Raw genomic sequence first — 16282 nt, 5'->3', positions numbered from 1 at the left:
TCTTATATTTAATAGATAAAACAAAAATTTCTGTACACAATTGGCAAGTAAATCACATCTAAATCCAAACAAAATCAAATTACTATTTTACAGGGATTTGATTTTGCACAATAAAATAATAAAATAAAATTTGAATTAAAGCACATTTCTAAATTAGCATATAAGAACTAATCCCCTTTATTTGATTTGATCTCACACAATTAAAAAAATAAAATAAAACTTGAATAAAAAATTAAACTAATTAATTCAATAAATACACTAAATATTATATTTTAAAAATAAATACAATTAAATTTACAAAATCAATAGATATTATGTACTACCTCAATAGATCAAGGACAATAATACATTACATATTTCCTCAATAACAAAATAAAATATAAACAATTCAAATAACAATTTTAAAAATACTTTACTTTTAAAAAAGTCATAAATTAAGAATACATATAATTAATACTTAAATTAATTATACATAAAAAAAAACTAAGACCTGTTTAACCTACACATCTAAATTAAAGCATATAAAACTTCCATTCTCTATGAATTCTCTTTCAGTTTACTACTTCATTTCTTCTCTTTTCTTTTTCTTGTTTATAAGATAAAGAAGCATCTATGTAGCTAAACATAGAAGCCATGAACTTACTCTTTTTAAATTTTTTTTTTTCATAGATCTGTATATAAGTTGAAATGGAAAAACTCAGCGAAGGTAAGATTTTGGCTTATATAGTGGAAAGGTATTCTTATTTTCAATACTAGTCTATTTATTTTTTATGATTTGAAAGGGCTTTTGGACTAGTTAATAATGGTTAAGAATTTTCTTTTACATCCAAGTATAAGATTACAAACATAGAATGGAAGACAACTAAATCAAATAAATAAATATATATATACTCCAGCATCACACAAAACTTCATTCCTGACAACCCAAATATTAAGAATTCAAAACCACAGTAAAAGAAAATGCAACATAGCCTCCAAAGGTAAGAACAATAAACCTTCTCAGACAACAAATACGGGAGAGAGCATCACACAAAACTTCATTCCCAACAATCAAAATATTAAGAATTCTAAACCACAGTAAAAGCAAATGCAACATAGCCTCCAAAATATTAAGAATCTGAAACCATAGTAAAGGTAAGATTTTGGCTCATATAGTGGAAAGGTATTCTTATTTTCAATACTAGTCTAGTTATTTTTTATGATTTGAAAGTTTATCATATATATTATGTTGTTTTTTTGTCAGTCTAAGAGCTTATCGCCTAGTTAATAATAGTTAAGCATTTGCTTTTACATCCAAGTATAAGATTACAAACATAGAATGGAAAACAACTAAACCAATTCAAAAAAACAAATATACTCCAGCATCACACAGAACTTCATTCCAGACAACCCAAATACTAAGAACTCAAAACCACATTAAAAGAAAATGCAACATAGCCTCCAAGGGCAAGCACAAAAATACAGAAAGAGCATCACACAGATCTTCATTCCCAACAATCGAAATATTAAGAATTCAAAACCACAATAAAAGCAAATGCAACACAGCCTCCAAAATATTAAGAATTTGAAACCAAAATAAAGGTAATATTTTGGCTTATATAGTGGAAATGTATTCGTATTTTCAATACTAGTCTAGTTATTTTTTATGATTTTAAAGTTTATCATATATTATGTTGTTTTTTTGTCAATATAAGAGCTTCTCGACTAGTTAATAATAGTTAAGAATTTGCTTTTACATCACACAAAACTTCATTCTCGGCAATTTGAAACCATAGTAAAAGAAAATGCAACATAGCCTCCAAGGGCAATCACAACAAACCTTCCCAAACAACAAATATAGGAAAAAGCATCACACAGAACTGAAATATTAAGAATTTGAAACCACAGTATAATCAAATGCAACACAACCTCCAAGGGAAATCACAACAAACCTTCCCAAACAACAAATACAGGAAATAACACCTACTACATAACAAACACAACAACATCTCTCAAAGAAGGAAACAAAAGCCTTTCTTCTAATACACAAACACAGATCTCAAGAAGGCACAAATAAATTTTCAAATATGAACCAAACAACCTTTCTTTTTAAAACAAATGCATAAATAGGATTCAGAACCACCAACCTGGTAGTTTGAAGAAAAGTACAACCGAATTTGAGATGTCAAAATCCATAATCCCAGCCAGCTCCTTCCAGGCATACACAACAACAAGAAAATTCGAAAGGCCAATATCCGAATCTTCAAGCATATGCAAAAAACATCCCCAAATCCAACATCAAAACTCCAAAGAAACTTCCGAGCCAAAATCCACAATCCCAATCAACTCCTTCCAACCATACCTAGCAACAAGAAAATTTGAAAGGCCAATCTCTAAATCCTCAAGCATGTGCAAAAAAACATCCCCAAAACTTCATTGCAATCATATTTTCATTATTTTTCCAAGAAAATTACCATAGCCATACCTCGACACCAAAACTCAAATTAATAATAAAAAAAATTACCAACCCTTCACAAAAATCGAGAGAAAATAATTTAAAATAATATTATCTCCAAATACTACTCCCAAGGACCAATAGTAAGAAAGGGTAGGTAAGTAAACACTAAACAAATAAACAATAAATAAATGAACCATAAACAAATAATTTCATTATTTTTTCCAAGAAAATTACCATAGCCATACCTGGACACCAAAAATCAAAATAATAATAATAATAATAAAATTACCAACCCTTCACAAAAATCGAGAGAAAATAATTTAAAATAATATTATCTCCAAATACTACTCCAAAGGACCAATAGTAAGAAAGGGTAGGTAAGTAAACACTAAATAATAAAACCATAGACAAAAAATTTAATTATTTTTTCCAAGAAAATTACCATAGCCATACCTCAACATCAAAAATCAAAATAATAAAAATAATAATAAAATTACCAGCCTTTCACAAAAATTGAGAAAAAATAATTTAAAATAATAATATCTCCAAATACTACTCGCAAGGACCAATAGTAAGAAAGGGTAGGTAAGTAAACACTAAATAAATAAATTAATAAACAAATAAACAATAAATAAATGAACCCTAAACAAATAATTTCATTATTTTTTCAAGAAAATTACCATAGCCATACCTTGACATTAAAAATCAAAATAAGAAAAGTAATAATAAAATAACCAGCCCTTCACAAAAATTGAGAGAAAATAATTTAAAATAATATTATCTCCAAATACTACTACCAAGGACCAATAGTAAGAAAGGATAGGTAAGTAAACACTAAATAAATAAACAAATAAACAATAAATAAATGAACCATAAACAAACAATTTCATTATTTTTTCCAAGAAAATTACCATAGCCATACCTCGACACCAAAAATAAAAATAATAAAAATAATAATAAATTTAAATTTACCAACCCTTCACAAAAATCGAGAGAAAATAATTTAAAATAATATTTTCTCCAAATACTACTCCCAAGGACCAATAGTAAGAAAGGGTATGTAAGTAAACACTAAATAAATAAACAAATAAACAATAAATAAATGAACCATAAACAAATAATTTCATTATTTTTTCCAAGAAAATTACCATAGCCATACCTGGACACCAAAAATAAAAAAATATAAAAAATAATAAAATTACCAACCCTTCACAAAAATCGAGAGAAAATAATTTAAAATAATATTATCTCCAAATACTACTCCCAAGGACCAATAGTAAGAAAGGGTGGGTAAGAAAATACTAAATAAATAAACAAATAAACAATAAATAAATGAACAATAAACAATAAATTCATTATTTTTCAAAAGAAAATTACCATAGCCACACCTCGACACTAAAAATCAAAATAATAAAAGTAATAATAAATTATCAACCCTTCATAAAAATTGATAGAAAATAATTTAAAATAATATTATGTCCAAATACTACTCGCAAGGACCAATAGTAAGAAAGGGTAGGTAAGTAAACACTAAATAAATAAACAAATAAACAATAAATAAATGAACCATAAACAAATAATTAAATAAATAAAACAATGAATAATTAAATAATCAAATGCACAAATAACACAAATTCTTAACTAAATATATAATCCAACAATCTAATCCAGGTCAGAGCAGCCTAGGAGCTATCATCAGAAACGATGTTGGTGAGATGGCGCGGGCCTTATTGGGTCCGGTTGGAGTAGTTACCAACAATGTGGCATAAATTTCCGTGTTAGAGGCAGGGCTTCAGTGGTGTGTCAACAATGAGGTGGTCAATCTCATTATTGAAGGAGATTCTCAGGTTATCCTCAATGGTGTAAAAGCTTTTGAACAGTCTAGGTGACTATCACATTAAGCACACATACCGGGAAGGCAACAAAGCATCAGACTGGTTGATGAATATGGGGATTGAGGAGGATTTTGTCAAAGAAGTTGGCAAGGAAGACATGATGCCGATTGGACTTAAGGAAATTGTATCTCTTGATAAGGTTTCAATCCCAAAGACTGGTATTGGATAGTTTAGCAGATTTTGATGGCGTAGGCAGAGGGTGGTGGGATCCCAGATTAGAGACTTATCGACTGTGAGGAGGATAGGAGGTCTGTGTGGTTTTTCTTCCATATCAAGGAAAGTTGCTTGGGCACATGCTGTCTAACAGCCAGATTGTCCCAAGCTTTCTAGTTTTGGGTGTCGTTGTTGATAGAAATGAAGGGAATACCATTTATAAACCCAATCTTGGCTTCATTCGTAGTATAAGGGATTACGACAGAGCATTTAGGAATTGTTTGCAAGTGCAACAGGGTGTTTGCTCTAGAAGAAAAGCCAGAGGAATAGATTGAGTGCCTCTTCAAAAAGGTGAATGATCAGGAAAAAGCAACTGTGGTAGATATCCTGGGTCCTGACTATTGGTCCGGGGGACATGTACACGATGGTAGATTGGTGGAAGATTTGTTGCAGCCAATCATTCAGGTCCTGGGCCATTCATTGTTAGCGAATGGCATCTTGCGGAGGATGGTGGAGGAGGGGATTTACTTAGAGGTTATGCGAGATTTGGATGGGATTGTCTCCAATCCTGAAGACGGGTGCATGCTAGGTTATTTCTATCTACAGGCAGCAGGGATTAAGACAAAGATGCAGAAAAATGGATAGGTTTGAAGCCTTCCTTCAGGAAAATGGTGATCTCTTTCCAGAAGGAGTAGGTGATAGGCTAGTGGTCATAGGAAATGGGATCAAGTATCTGTATAACTGATCCCTTTTGGATATTGTAGAAGGAGTGGCATCTCCATCACCCTGTGTAAGTTTTTCACTTGGAAATATAATGGGTACTGCCCCCTAGGCAGAACTTGCTTAAATAACAAAAAAAAATAAAAATTCTAAACTAAATATATAATCCCACAATATAAACATTGATTTATTATAAGCTGCCAATAATTAAATATATTTATATCAATACCAACCATTATAATAGATCAACACCTATAAACTATATTTAACAGTTAATTAATTGATTAGTAAATAAATTACCATAGCTCATAAAATCATAAATAGATAAAATACCTCATATCACCTAACAAGTCAACTTAAGCCGACACACTAGGATTGGCAAGATACCAATTAAGCCTAGACTGTGGTAAAATCAACTTGCCATTTGGATTAGAGACACACTCAAACCTATGAAACTAGGTGGAGATGATATCTAGTACCCACATCTTGCAAAACAACAAACATCTATACAATAACATATACATTTGCATAAATGGAGGTGCGCATGCAAGGAGCAGGGACGATTAGGGTTGTGGGCGATGTTGCAGGGGAGGAGGACAATGGTGACCCGAATGGAGAGTGGGATGGCTTCACTTTTCTAAGTCCGTCCTTTTTCTCCTCTCTTTGCGGTGCAGGGAGGGTTTGGAGGTTTCTGTCCTCTGTGCCAAGCCTATCGAAGGCCAAAGGTCGCCTCCCTTTCTTTTCTCCTTTGATCGTTTGGTGGGGTGTGGCGGTTTTGGCACCCTATGGCTATATTTTCTCGGGGTGCATCATTTTCTCTGCCTATTGTCGTGGTCGATGATGGTGCCATCTTTGGTTTTGTTTGTGGTTTTGGGGGCTTCCTGTTCTGTTATTTTCCAGGTTGGTGTTGATGCAGGGGAGGCCCCTATCTTCTCCTTGGATGAGGTAATGGCTTATGTCATTATGGATTTTAGGGGTTTTGTGCTTTCTGCTTCTCTTTTCTCTCTTAAGGAGGAGGCACTCATTCTGGAGCCAAGGCTCAAAGTCCTGAGGGTGAGAGTAATCTATCTATTTTCTACACCCTCGATATTTGATGAAGATTTGTTGAAGGGTTGTCCTCTTTTGTACAGTCATGCCTTTGCTTGCAGAATCTTTTGGTTTGCCCTCTCTATGCAAACTGGGTTTTCTCCAGCTTGCCTTATTAAGGTGGCCCTTCCTTCTTCAGAGGTGGAAAAAAATGGTGCTCGAGAAAACCTCTCTGCTATAAAGGTGGATTTGAGTGTTGCTTTGGAGATTGGGTGGTGCTGGCGTGTGGCTGGTGATGTCCTTCTTCTAGACTGCTTGGGCTCTGGAGGAGATCTTTCTCCTGGCTCTGCAAGTTCAGGGAGCCTGTCAAACCCAATTTTGAGAACCTCATAATTTTGATGGCTGAGTATGTGCAATGTAATGTTCTTCCTCCTCTGATCCCTATTGAGGTGGTGATTGTGGAGAGCTTTTGGTGTCCAACCTGTTGGCATTCTACAGTCTTATGAGAATAGTTGGTGTTGTCATTGATGGCAACCTTCTGGCATTCATCTGGTAAACCACCAGTAGGCACCGACACCGACACAAACATCTACATACACCGACAGACACTTCACCGACAACGACAATAATGCATACCGACACCCCAGCCGACAGGGAATAAACTTTTGTTTATTGTATTTAATTGCAATTATCTTTTGTAAAGCCAACATGGCATATTGTAAAAGAGTCATATATATGTATGAGATCTTATAGGTCATTTTGTGTAGAAAAATAGTATGTATGGAAGTATGAATTATGTATAAGTTGATATAAGTGACAACGAAGGTTTTGGTTATAGAATGAGCTTAAACCAGTGCTGAACATGGCATAGTTGATGCTGATATGAAGCATTACATTATATTGGATTTCATAATCCACTTTTGTAGTTAGTGTGACTCTTATTGAGCAGTGAGCTCTAGGCAGTTGGCCTTCCTGCATGTGCAGGCCCCTCATTGTAAGTAATATTTATTCATTGGTCAGTGAGTGAATATTTTGTGTCACAAATCCCCCCGAGGTTTTTCCCACACTAGGTTTCTTCGTTAAACATCTTGTGTAATGGTGTGTTTTCTATGCTATCTTTATTGTTCCTGTTTACTGCATTAATTATCATTTACTGGTACACTATTTTGGAATGCAAAGTTCTTAATAAGGTTAAATATTTTGTCAAATGGTTAGATAGTGATTCACCCCCCCCTTCTCAGTATCTTTGGGACTGTCACTAATCCTAACAATTGGTATCAGAGCTTGGTCCTCTATTTTCAAAAGCCTAACAACTTGAGGAAGATTTTGACACCAGTACAGATGGAGAACTTAAGAAAACAATTGGAAGGAGCTCTTGTAGACTATGATGCAGAAAAGTTGAAGAATATCAAACTTGAAGATGATCTAACGATTGCACAGGAATTCATTCAAGGACTTCAGGAAAATCTTACTATAGCTCGAAACAAAAGAAAAGAACTTCATGAGAAGATGCAGAATGATAATGATGAAAAGGAAACTCTTAATGAACTTGTGAACAAGTTGAGACAAGAAAATAGTACTATGAAGAATGAAATGCAAGATATGACTATGAGGTTTTGTAAAGACATTGAAGACAGGAAGAAGAATGAAGATGACTTTACTAGGAGACTCAATGATGCTGGAAATGAAAATATAAGACTCAGTCATGAAAATGATATGTTGAAGACAGGTTTGATTCACATGCAACATGATAAAACTGAAATTGTGAGACAAAAGGGAATTCTGGAAAATGAGTTGGCTACTGCAAACAACACAAAGAGAAATTCAAGAAAAGTTCAAAGGAACTTGATGATATGCTGAAAAGTCATAAACCAAATGGAGATACAAATGGACTTGGATTTGAAGTTGGAGAAAGTTTCGGTACTGCAAACAACCATGATCATAGTAAACCGGTAAGAAAACCTAATGCTTACAAATTTAATGGGAAATGCTTTAATTGTAACAAGTATGGTCATAGAGAAATTCAATGTAGATTTAGAAACAATCAAAACATTAATGCACCCACTGGTCAATGTTCCAAATGCAACAAAGTTGGCCATAATTCAGAAAACTGCAGAATGAATGTGAGATGTTATGTTTGTGGAAGATTTGGGCACTTATCTAATCAATGCAGAACACAAACCGGCATAGGATATGGAAAAGCTATTTAGAAGAATAATGTGACTTGTTATCCTTGTAACAAAATTGGACATATTGCAAAATTTTGTAGAAGCAAGACTTCACTGGCAAATAAAAAGGACCGAGTTTGAAAGGCAAAGAAAAGTTAGATGAGGTAAAGCAAGAATTTTCAAAACAATGGATTAGGAAGACAGATCAGAATGTTGATGAGACTATTTCTTCACCGGTAGAACAAAGTATTACTCCACCGACAGGAGATTCTTCATCCAATTGAGAAGTAACCCTTTGGGGGTATTACATAAAGTTGAATATCATGCAGATTACCCTTGGTTAATGGTGAGAAGATAAATTTCTTCTCTACTGGCAGATCTGTTAAGTTTTCACTTAACCTACGAGCATTTAATGCGGTTGTTGAAAGAAAAGTCATTATAAATCATCGATTTTCCCTCATTTTTGATTCACTAAGCATTCAAATTAGTAGAGAGTGTGAAATCTGAGCAAAGGCATTCAAGGCGAAGGTGTGAAGCGATTTCTTTCAAGCATTCATACATTATCAGGCATCTTAAGGTATTTTTCAAATGGCTTCTTCTTTTGCTCCCGAATTTATTGCAAACCCTACTATTGTGGAAAATGTGAAATGCCTTAGGCCCATGTTTAAAATTATTCCTAAAGCAGCTAAGAAAGATCATTCCATAGGAGCATTTTCGAAGATTCCTAAAGGTGTAGCTTATGTTGAAGACCCTAGGATATATATTCATTGCAACATTGAAGAATTAGGTTCTCAGGAATTGTTAAAAATGTTTAGAACCATAATTTGTGATGAAAATGGCACTGTCAAACTCGAGAACAATATCGTGGAGACTTTAGGTTTTGTTTTTGATTAAGTAAAAATAGGTTTTAAGGGACCCGAAACCCAATTACATTCAAAAGATATTCAGGAAAGAAACAAAACAAAATAGCTGCAAAAGACCAGCAAAAAAACCAGTAGTAGAGAAAAGGACAGCAAGAGGCCAGCAAGAAATTGACCCCAAGCCCAGCATTACAAGAAATTTAAAAACTCTTCATGGTTTCTTCTGCATTCTACACAAAGAACATCATTGTCTTGGCCGCTTCCCTCAAGTTGGTGTTTTCCTGAGCAATCTAACTCTCTTTCATTTTCGTGTCCTTCTCAGCTGTAGTCTGCCTGGTTCTGCACCTAGGGGTCTGATGGGTTAGGCTGGAAGTTGGAGCATCTTCTATAATTACCAGGTTCTTCTCCTAGTATTTGTTTTCCAGATGATCCACCAGCACATTCATATTCTAGGAGGAAACTTTAAGGACTTGGAGGCTGTGGTTCATAAGCTTTTCAATGCTTTCTCATTATGGGCCATCCGGGCATTGATGTTGTCTTTGTCCTCCTCCACCTGTTCTTTCATGGTTTTAATAACGTTCTCCAAATGTTTTAGGTCGCCTTTTATCAGATCTTTCTCTAGCGAGTCCTCCATTTCCATTTCCTCCTTCGCTTCATTGTTTTCCATCTCCTCGTTCTATTTCCCAGAGTCAGACATCTTAATCAGCTTATTGATCTTATCTTCTAGCTCCCTTTGCTTACCCTGCATGCTGGTGATGTTTTCAACAACCCACTTCTAAAAATTGAAGAATTCAAGGGTGCAGTTGCAAGCGGTGTCCAAGATGGTTTCCGCAGAGTCCTTGCTATGTCCAGTCTCCTCAGCATTAGGGTTTTCACCCTCCTTAGGATTCAGAGCCTCTTTCTCACTTTTCGAGCCCTTAGGGTTGGAGTGAAGATTCTCAGAATTTCCCCCTTCCTCCCCTTCCCCATAATTCTCCTCCATGTTAGGCTCCATTTCAGAAACAGTGTCCTTATCCTTTCCCTCTTCTTCATCATAATGCACATCCTTTTCTTCATGCTCGGTTTCAACCTTCCTTTTTTTATGGGTAGGGGTGCTGGGCTCCCCATTCGAATTAGAATCTATGCATTTCTTAGATATCTAAGCATTGATGATCAAAGGATCATCCTTGGTTATCCTTAATATGTTCATAAATAAGCAGAATGAGTCCCTGGTGCGCTAAAGGATAGGAGCTGGGCTTTTTGGCATGGTTGGCAAGGCTCTCGTTTAGAGAGGAGGCTAAATAGAAGGGCAAGGATATTTTAGCCCCATGGCGGAAGTGGTTTAGGATAGCGAAATGATAGTTATAAATTTTTGTAAATCTGCCATCCACAGTCAAATATTCCATTAAAGCCCTAAGAAATTTTTGCCAGAAAGGTTTTACCTGTTGGGGGGTGTAGTATGATATGTTGTCCTTCTTCACTAGGTTTCCCTTCTCGTCCTCCGTCTTTGGGGAATTTTTGAAATCCTCAGTGGCATACTTCCTATCCCTATAGAATTTAGTCCCCTCCATCTTGAGTCCCGTGACCTCTACAATCAAATTTTCATTGATTTGCCAAATTTCCCCAAACAGGGTAGCCCTGTTGTTGCTCCAGCTTTTAGCGAAACCGTGAGACACAGAGTTTCTACTACCATGGAGCTTCTCCATATAATTAGTGAAGTCATGTCTATGGAGCCTTCTCCAAACCTTTCTTTCGATCTTCCAATTCTCACAACCTGAAGGCTCATTCCTATTTAGATTACCTCCCATTCTGCTTTCCAGGTAAAGATACCCTCTGCTGCAATTCTCAATCCACGGATAAAGCTCTGAAGACTTGTTATTTCTGGTATCCCTGTGTAAAGACTCTTTTGCAGTTCTGAGATTGCTACTAATGTCCACATAAACCTAGGTATTATTACTATTATCTTTTGCACACATATGATCTTGGTTATGATGCCAAGAAACACTCATCATCTGACAGTTAATCTGCCCCCAAAATCTATCATTGGTACTCGTTCCCTAGAAATAAATCATGATATTAGCTTTATCCATTGAGGCGATCAAAGTATAATTGCTCCTTAATCTCCCGTTTGATGTGATTTTCTCCTATGTATTTGACGTCCTTCTCCAAATTGACCCCTTCATTGGCAAGGATATCCACAACCTTATTGCCCTCTCTAAAGGTATGAGTTATAATAATGCTAACATAGTTGTTTAGAATATCTTTAGCATTTTTAATAACATTGGCAATATTCCAGGAAACAAAACTAGTACCTTTAAGGGCTTGTATGATGTTTAAAGAGTCCCCTTCGACCAAATTTTTTTGAATTTGAATTCCTGAGCTAGCTGGAGGCTCTTTAGCATTTCCAGAGCTTCAACCACATGGTTATTTTGGGTTCCACAAGGGGAAGCAAAAGTAGCAATGCAAATTGCTTGAGCATTTCTAATAACTCCCCCTCCATGAGCCTTTCCAGGGTTCCCTTTAGCCGCCCCATCAAAATTAACCTTTATACAGTCATAATCAGGAAACCTCCATACAATGTTATCTCTCTTCTTCTTATTGTCTGATTTGTAGACCTTATGTATTAGGTTCCATTCAGTAAGGATGTCTTTTTCCATATCATTCATATCAGTAGTAGCCCATTGCTGATTATTCTTGTGAGGAATATTGATGTTCTCCTTTATAGCCCTGCATAGTTTTTCAAAGACCACCTGAGTATTACACTTAACTTCTCTAAATATCCTGTTATTCCTTTATTTCCAAAAGCCCTAGCATATCATGGGGAGGGTCAAAGACCACAGGTTCTTGATGATTTGACATTTGGTTGGAAAATTCCATTGCCAGATGATATCCTTGATGCTCTTGTTCATGACCCAGTTAATTTTCCATTTTTCCCACATTTTGCACCAAATATGCCAGGTGAAGGAACTGTGAAAAAATTGGTGATCAACTGATTCCCCCTCCTTCTAACAAAGCTCACATCTATTAGGGAATTTGAAACCCCTTCAGATTAAATTGTCAAGAGTAAGGGTGCTATTATGAGAAGCAAGCCAAAAGAAAATGTTGACTTTAGGGATTAGGATGTTGTTCCAAACTTTGCTCCAAATGGGATTGCTGGTTTGAGAGAAATTGTTTTTATAGGCAGAAGCAACCATAAATTCACCTTTAGGATCACTTTTCCAGAGGAAAACATCATCATGGCTTTTGTTAGGGGAAAAGGACAACAACTCCTTCTAGAGAGAGGAAAATCCAGAATGGATTTCATCAAGTCTAACCCACTTATTCTCCTTCCATTAGTCACATACCATAAGCCCAAACCTCCTTTTACACTCTTCAATAATTTGACTATTGTTTCGATCATAAAGGGCTTCATTCTTCATCCAGGGGTCTTCCCAAAACCTTATTATGTCACCTTTTCCAAGGACCCATCTAGCCCCAGCTTTTGCCACTTTTATGGATTTGGTAATACTATTTCAGATGAAGGATCCAGCAGGGATATCTTCAGAGTTAAGGATCCCTTGGATAGTTTGATTCTGAATGTATTTGTCAAACCAAATTTGATTCCAATCTTTCTTAGTGTCATAGGCTCTCCATAACTGCTTGGCAAGAAGAGCTTTGTTAAAGGTTTTTATAACTTTAATCCCCAACCCTCCTTTGTTCTTTGGTCTACACACTTTGTCCCAGGCAATCAAAGGTATTCTCTTTTTTTCTTCCACTCCTGACCATAAAAATATCTTCTGGATTCTTTCCATAGCTTCAACAAATTTAGCCGGAATACCAAACATGCTGAGGGTATAAACAGGGAGATTTTGAAGAGTATCTTGGAGGAGCTGCATTTTCCCAGCCTGAGATAACATTGAGCCTTTCCATCCAGCAAGTCTCTTATTAATTTTATCAATGAGCATATTCCAGAAGGAATTTGGAGGAGCCAACCCTAAAGGAAGGCCCAGATAGGTGGAAGGGAGCATTTCCACTTTGCACCCAATAATCTTAGCAATTTTCTGTTGTCTTATGACTAGAGTATTGAGGAAGTACATAGCCAATTTGTCCCAATAACTTGCTGACCAGTTGCCAAAGCATAGGAGTTGAGAGCTATTTTGAAGGCATCAACCTCCTTGACTGAAGAATATCCCATGAGGATAGTGTCATCAACAAACTATTGATGAGTGCAAAAAACATTGGTAGAGGAAGGTTGAATACCTTTGATAGTTTTGCTTTGTTTCAACTTATGAATCAATCTGCTCATACTTTCAGCCAAAATGGTAAAAAGGATAGGAGATATGGGATCTCCTTGTCTTAGCCCTCTTGAAGTTTTAAAAAAATTTGTTGGAGATCCATTAACCAAAATAGAGAACATAGGAGTAGTGATTAGTTCTCTAATTATTTTGATAATCTTATCATCAAAACCAAAAGCCCCCATGATTTTAAAGAGAACATCCCACTCAACTCTATCATAAGCCTTTGCCAGATCTAGCTTTACCAAGAAACCTTCTTTTTAAGTAGCATTGAGGGAATGAATGTTCTCATGAACAAGAATGATTGAGTCCAAGATCTGCCTACAAGGAAAAAAGCCTTTCTGCTACTCAGATATGATGAAAGGAAGCACCGCCAAAATTCTAGTGGTCAAAACTTTGGATATAATTTTGTAGAAAGAGTTGCATAGGCTAATTGGCCTAAATTTTCCCATAGAATCCGCCCTAGCAACTTTGGGGATTAAGGCTATAAAAGTGGAATTCAATTCCTTAAGGATTCTTCTGGATCCAAAAAATTCTTTAACCGCGTTAACCATATCCTCCCCCACAATATGCTAGAATTCTTGGAAGAAGAACATAGGGAAACCATCAGGGCCCGGAGCTTTATCCCCTTGAAAAGAGAAGACAACTTTTTTTATTTCTCCAACAGACAGGATAGCAGTAAGGGCCTTATTCTGAATAGGGTTAGTGATCTTAGGAATAATATTAACCAAATTGAGTTGATGGGTCTGATCAATGTCCTTGTTACTAGAAAGGAGCTGCTTGAAGAATCTGACAGCTTCATCCCTGATTTCATCCTTATTAAGCAGAGTATTGTTCTCAACAGTCAGTCTTGTGATTCTATTTGTAGCCTTATGTTTTAGAGAAGTCATGTGGAAAAATTTAGTGTTTCTGTCCCCTGCCTTCAGCCATATAGCCCTAGATCTCTGTCTCCAATATATTTCTTCCCTAGAAATAATGTTGTGGATGTTGACTAGGACCTTATCTTCCATGGCTTTGGAATACTTGTAGACACCCAAAATTGTCCAGTCTAATTAAATAAATATTTTATTTTTTATTTATTTAATTATCTAAGCTTAATTCTCCTATTAATTAAATAAATCTTTATTTATTTAATTAATTCATTTATCCTCTTCTAGCCTTATTTCTCATTTAAATAAATACATTTATTTATTCAAATTATCCTTTTTCTAAATTAAATAAATATCTTATTTATTTAATTGATCTCACTCCTTCTATTAATTAAATAAATCTTTATTTATTTAATTAATTCATTAACCTTTTCTACCCATGACACATGCCATTCATCTCTTAATTCATACACTACCTACCCCTTTCATTATTTTATTATTTTCTATACCTACCCTCTAATCATAGCCGACCTCCTTTTACACCTCTCAATCTTATCCCTCCATTTCATATAGTGTCTTCTATATAGGGAGATGCTTCTTTCATTATCAACCCTAATCAATCATTCTAATCAATCATCCTAATGAACTACCTAACTACTTGATCAATTGACTACTTGGCATATGCGATCCTACTTGCAACCACATTCCATTCTTTGTTGAGCTCTTGTGCACATAAAATCTGAGAGCAAATACATCAAACAAGATCAATGGAGATAGGAAGAATGGAGATCCAAACCCTATTGGACATGTGATGGTATAATCTTTGTGATTTCATTTGATTTGCATTGTCTTAGGTAATCTTCATATGTTATGGTGGATCTTTGTTGTTGTTAGGCTAGGGTTTTTGTGGTTGAATTCATTTAGCCTTTCAATATCGTTATTATTGTTATCCATTTTCACCATATACATTTTGGTGCGCCCGGTGGGACTCTTGTCCCTTTTTGCATTTAACATCTATGTTGCAGATTTTGTGTTTTGAAGTTGCAGATCTGACATTTTCGACAACATTGTGATATTTTTGCATCTGCGTACTTTCAGATCGCATTTTTTATTTTCTGGCGCGTCTGCGACATCAGGAACCATGTCTATGTTATCGACAGTATTTTATTTTGCAGATTTCGGAAACCACGTTTGTGTTCCTAAGGTGCGTCTGTAGTGTTTTTAGATGCGTCTGTGTCCAGAAGTCGCATCTGGGTTCTGGAGACGCATTTGTGTCTCACATAACCACGTTTGCATCACAAAGTCGCGTCTGTGTCTAAGGTAATCGCGTCTGTGTGCACCAGTTTCAAATTTTGAGTTATTGATTTAGTTATGGGTTTTGCATTTAAGGTTTCAGATCTGGTTTATTTTGAGCTAACATTTTTAGATCTAGCTAACGAAATTGGTGCAGCTTGTCTTGAAAGAAAAATCATTTTTTTGAAGGCCTCTATTTTCACAAAGTCTTTTGGATTTAAAATTTACCTAACTTGTGTGCTTGCAGGAAGGGGTGATTATTTGAAACAAATCTAAACTACTAACAAATCTTTGTTGTAGGTCCTTGGCAAGGGTTTTTGGATTTTTATTGTGTGCCTTGTTTTCATAGACTAGCAAACACTTCAATTGGTGCACTAAAAATTGAATCATTGTATTTTGTGTCTTGAGCAATAGGCTCTTTTTGTTTAATCTTTAGAGGGCCTGTCTTCCCGTGTGGTCAATAGGACTACTAGTGAGAAGAGAACGACCCAAGTGGTAGCAAAAGAAAAGCCATCTTCTTCCAAACCACTATAAATAATTGTATTCATGGTGAAAACTATGAATAACGTGTGCTGATTAGTTCATACCGACACTATGTCTCCCCATAA

The sequence above is a fragment of the Cryptomeria japonica genome, chromosome 10 (assembly GCF_030272615.1).
Source record: "Cryptomeria japonica chromosome 10, Sugi_1.0, whole genome shotgun sequence".
NCBI classification, from domain to species: Eukaryota; Viridiplantae; Streptophyta; class Pinopsida; order Cupressales; family Cupressaceae; genus Cryptomeria; species Cryptomeria japonica.
Note: the sequence above shows the minus strand (reverse complement) of the source record.